The sequence below is a fragment of the Typopeltis vanoorti genome, chromosome 8 (genome assembly GCF_054136105.1).
Source record: "Typopeltis vanoorti isolate ZY-2024b chromosome 8, IOZ_Tvanoo_1.0, whole genome shotgun sequence".
Classification (NCBI taxonomy): Eukaryota; Metazoa; Arthropoda; class Arachnida; order Uropygi; family Thelyphonidae; genus Typopeltis; species Typopeltis vanoorti.
This window is the reverse complement of record NC_143556.1, coordinates 29096012-29101272: the sequence shown is the minus strand read 5'-3', so window position 1 is coordinate 29101272 and position 5261 is coordinate 29096012. Positions and strand designations below refer to the sequence as shown.

The 5261-nt window shown below is 36.8% G+C and overlaps 1 non-coding gene across 1 annotated transcript; it reads left to right on the top strand.

Moving 5' to 3' along the window:
• Positions 1-2222: 2222 nt before the first annotated feature.
• On the top strand, positions 2223-2294 carry TRNAA-UGC (transfer RNA alanine (anticodon UGC)). The gene has a single exon. It is a non-coding gene; the product is annotated as a tRNA-Ala (tRNA).
• The last annotated feature ends 2967 nt before the right edge of the window (positions 2295-5261 follow it).

The following is a 5261-nucleotide window of genomic DNA, read 5'->3' as shown; positions in this document are numbered from 1 at the left end:
ATCTGTTATTTTCAAGTCTCCAACAACAGCGCCACCTAGACCTTTGTCATCCTTCGCATCTTTTCCTGTCAAAACGCCTCCTTTCTGGATATTTTCTACACGAAGGTGGGCAAGATAGTTTCAACGTGATTAAGTTTGTCAACCTGGATAACAACCAAATCACAAGACTCCTTTTTAGAGTACATTTTTTTTTATTAATTACATATAGTATGATTAAATTTATGATTCGTATTTCTACAATAAAATATTTTAAACGCGTAGCATGTTTAATATTGGGGTTTCACATGAGTAAGATTCTACGTAGTCTTAAGTCTAACGAACACCTGGATGCTAATACGACAGTTAAAAGTGCTCTGTACACTTTAAGAGGATTACATATTATCTTTACTAGGAATATTGGGAGGTGCACAGAAGTCTCTTTGTACTGTCAAGGGCTCTCATTAAGACAGGCTTTGTGTCTCAAGGTCAAAAGAGAGAAATGTTCAGAAATGGTGGTACAGTTATATCTCGCGGCCGACTTTTGACATCACCTGTCACATACACGCTGCCTTCTCGTCAAACGCAAGGATGTCATTTTAAAGACAGGACTTCCTTAGCTCACGTGCCTGTTGAAACGGACGCCTATCTTACACGACTAGTGGATGTGTAGACTTTGAATTCAGCCTTTGGGGGAAGTCGATGGTTGGGGGGGGGGGAGATACTTTCAGCGTTTCACAGCTCAACGCACGCTGCGTTGTCGGTAAGAATGATGATCAAAGGCGCCCTCTAACCGCTCACATCGGGAGATTTATCAAAATTTTGACAGGGTGGAAAAGTCAGCTACTGTAGCGGCTACGGCTGACTGCTTCTAGCTTTGCTGGTATTGGTTTTGTTAAAGAGCAGAGATGTCTGAATGTGTCACGCTCCTGTATGTTTCGAAGGAAGAGACATTTGCCTGTCTGACAAACAGATTATTTCTGAATCGGGACCAACTTAAGACATTGGGTATATCAAGGCTTGACAGGTGTTCTGTTCATGGGGGACGTTAGGCAAACGATGCACTGAAAGTATCTGCATAATTATCTATTAATAATAATAAATAGTTGCGATACATCCAACTCTATTCACAAAATAATTATATCAAAGGACAATAAAAACGTATTTGTCAAAATACCTTATTATTATTATTATTATTATTATTATTATTATTATTATTATTATTACTTTCTTGTGGCTACTGCGTCTTTTCATAGAATTCATTTTCTTTATACTTCTACTTTTGTCCGCCTGGATTGAACATGTTCCGGAGAACAATGTCAAAGTAGTTCAACCCTTTTAATTAACCATGGGTAATCGTATAAAAGAAATAAGCGAAATAAAAATACGAAATTAAGTACCAATAAGTTTAATTTACGCACTTTATGCACTAATAACTTTAATTTGAGCACTAATCAACAGTTTAATAAAGCACTGATAAAATTATTTAAGTACGTATTAATAAAAGGCGAACATACGGGCTCCTGCAGAATCCAATGCCGAGTCTATATTCTCATGAGCCCCTCTCAAAAACACTGAGTTCAACTGAAGAATCAAAAGCAGATTTTTCGCGTAAAACGGAAAAGCTAGAGTGCACCCACTTCACGACGAATCTTGGAACTCGTAGAGATCGGATTAGAATTTTTTTTCTTTTTTTTTTTAAACACATTTTGCGTTTTTCGAACGTAAACAAATGTTATGACGTTCACTTTTTAGGTCCGGTTTATCCTATTACATTTCTATAGGCCCAACATTGCTTATTCTGCACAATGAGAAAATATTAATTCAATAAAATATCGTTAATTTAAAATGTTAAAAAACAAAAAAAAACTATTAAAAATGTTTTTAAAAAAAAACAAAAAACTAGACGCTCGTTTACTTTTTATCATTTAAAAGAAAGTCTACGTTCTATTTGATGCTATTTATATGTATGTTGATTTTTTTTTTTTAAATTTTTGCTGTTATGTTTAATTAATTTCTACAGGTAATCTTACGGTTAATATATAGCAGTAGTCCCATTTTTTTCTTTTCAAATATTTACTTGAATAAATTTGTAATTATCACTGCATTAGATAAAATAATCTGAAATTGATGGTGGTGCATATCATCTGTTTAATGTAACCTGGCTATTTTTTTAATGCAGTACTAATGATCAAAATTTGAAAGAATTATATATAATATTATTGAAGACGAATATATATTTGGAGGGGGGTGTAGCTCAGTGGTAGAGCGTTCGCTTTGCATGTGAAAGGCCCCGGGTTCGATCCCCGGCACCTCCATGTTTTTTCCCCCTTTTTCGATATTATTTCTTTGTTTATATTTTACACGACAGAACATGAGAAATGCCACTATGTCTCATACTTTTCAATATGAATAATCTTTGTCTTCAAATAATTTTGAGTTCCTGGTGCTCTACCTGACCGGAACAGTAAAGCCATAGTATCAATTAATGACGAAAACTGTATTCTCTATAATTAAGACTTCAAAATGTAGAATCATTTCTTAAAGCGTTCTTAAGAGTACTAATTTTCTCCTTCTTCTGCTTTTTTTTTTTTAATTTAGGACGTTGAATTGCTTAAAAAAGAGAGATGAATATGTCACGAAGCTACCATTTTTTTTTCCCACAAAAAAAAAAGTCATTCCACAAAATTTACGATCAGCTTGTTCTTTATCCATCCTCTTGGTTTACTCTCGAGTCACTATTAACAATGGGAATATGAGCATACGATGTTAGGTGTTGGTGACTTCCCCTTTTCTCAATCTCCCCACACCACCCCACCCCTTTTTCCTAAGTAGCTCATTAACACTTGCCCAAGACTCAGGTTGAAAATTTTCAGCTCATTTCCTATTGAACCTTAAAGCCGTTGGAATGAGAAGGTAATGACCTCTGGTTGGTGTGATGTTTCCCACGTGATCAAGCCCCACTAACACGCTAAAAGTGGCGTAACGAAGAGATCGGCAGTAACTCGGAGACAAAAGGGATCACTGAACGAATTTCGCTCCATTGGAACGAAAAACGCTTTGGGGATCGGAGCGTGGAACGTGCGAGCGATAAATTAATCTTGCGGCCACAGTCGACAACAAGATCTTTGAAGATAACGCCACATCAGCGTCTGCTCACCTCCCTCCGACACACACACAAAGCGAGGCGGACTAAGGTAATGAAACACTCTTTACATCAGTCCTGCTGTAACCAGCACTATTCTATCGCACTCGTGAGGTTCGACCCCTCATTCAGAAGGCTATCACTGGGGAGGGGCTAATTACACACGCATGCAGATATACATTCCAAATAGTCAGGCAGGCAAGCATTGATGTTGAGAAGAAGAATTTATCTAAAGCAGCGATAACCATCAAAATAACGCAAGCCACACACACAAAAACAGAGATGAACTTGGCCCTGTTTTGACTATCGTTAAAACTAGATGGCGCTGTATTCTACAATACATTGCTATGGTAACACTGGAATTATCTATTGTAATAATAAATTTTGGACTAATATTTCTAAAATTTGATTTTACCTTCACAAAAAAAGATGTTTCGGTGTGTGTGTGTGTGTGTGTGTGTGTGTGTGTGTGTGAGCTCGTTACGTAAGTGCATTCACTCCAGGCACTCACACAGAATTTTCAACCCTTCATTTCGTGTTTGAGTCAAAGCGACACCTGGCGGAATCCAAGATGTCGAGGTGTTTATGTGAAATATTCACCTGCCGGCTATCCCAGGTGTTATTCAATGCTTAGACCAGATTTCCTTGTTCTCAGTTCTTCTTCAGTAATTGTCCACTCCCATACGATGATTACTTTACCACCTGCAACGAATTCTTCTCACGATTTTTGATTCGCCCCTTCTTTTCAAAAGCTCCTCCTTCGTCATTCCCTTCAACATCCGGAAAAGACTACCGAACGGTCAAAAATATCCGGATTTTTTTCGATAGAAAACGTGCGCAGTCGGTAATCTTAATATCTCTATTCCAAGGAAAAAAGAAAGCGTCTTGACTATTTTCGTGTTTTGTCCAGCTAACATACTAGGAGTCATTTATAATAGTTGAAGATCAACTAAAGAAGATCGGGAAGTAGTATCTAAAAAGTTTACAGTCAAATAAAAATAAAACTGTTAAAAAATCTAATAAAAATACTAATGATAAAAACTAATAATTTTTATTATTTCAAAGAATAAAAGTCATATTCTAAATATGTTATTCCTTACTTAAACAGCAATTTTTTCTCTGAAATTAATAAAAATTTAATTATAATAATTTGTAAACTATAATATATTTCTAAATTAAGATTATTTGTTTTCAAAATTTTCCAGATTTAGGAAGTTTTGCTAAAATTAATTAATAAACCATTATTTCTAAATCAGGTAACTTCTTTAAATAATTTTCAGATGGGCAACGTTTTAATATTAATAATGTTAATATTGATTAATAATTCACTGTTGGGTAATCGAAGAATGTGTTTTATAAATTTACTTAATAGGAATTATTACTTTTAAAAGCACATATACGCTGGAAAGAAGTCAACTGATATCACAGCGGGAGGAACAAAGAGATGTAATCGCCTTAATAAGATGTGGGACCTCCTTTCGCTGCGATAGATGCAGCAATCCTGCGAACATAATTTCCATAAGCGTACGATAGCGATCAATGGAAATTTTGGACCATTCTTCCTGTACGAATATAATGAGGTCCTGGACTGTTGAAGGGCAGACGTACCTTGAACTCACCCGAAACTCCAGTTCAGATCAGGGCTCTGTGGAAGCCAGTCAAGTGTGGTGACCTTCGTGTCTTCGAACGACTTAATGACTACAGCAGCCTTAATTCATGGTACATTGTCTTGCTGAAGGAAACAATGGTCAGTTTTCGGTAAAAATGCCGAGAAATAGGAAGCATGCTATGTTCAGATACCTCCCGGAGTTCATTATTTGTGCTACCACAAACAGAGGTCCGAGATCTAACCAGGAAAAACAGGACTATATCCTCACACAGCCACCTCCGAATTTCATAGTTGAGGTTACAAAGTGTGGGAAGAGACGTTCACCGGGCATTCAATACACCCGTCTATCTGCTCGATGGATGGTGAATGTGATTCGTCGCTCCATAACACAGCTTGCGAAGCTTCCATGTCCCACTGCATACTCTCTTTGCACCACTGAAGACGACTCCGCACGTTGGTTGTGGTAATGTGGTTTGCATATTGTGGTCCTACCATGGAAACTCATGTTGTTAGCCTCAGTTCTAAATGTGT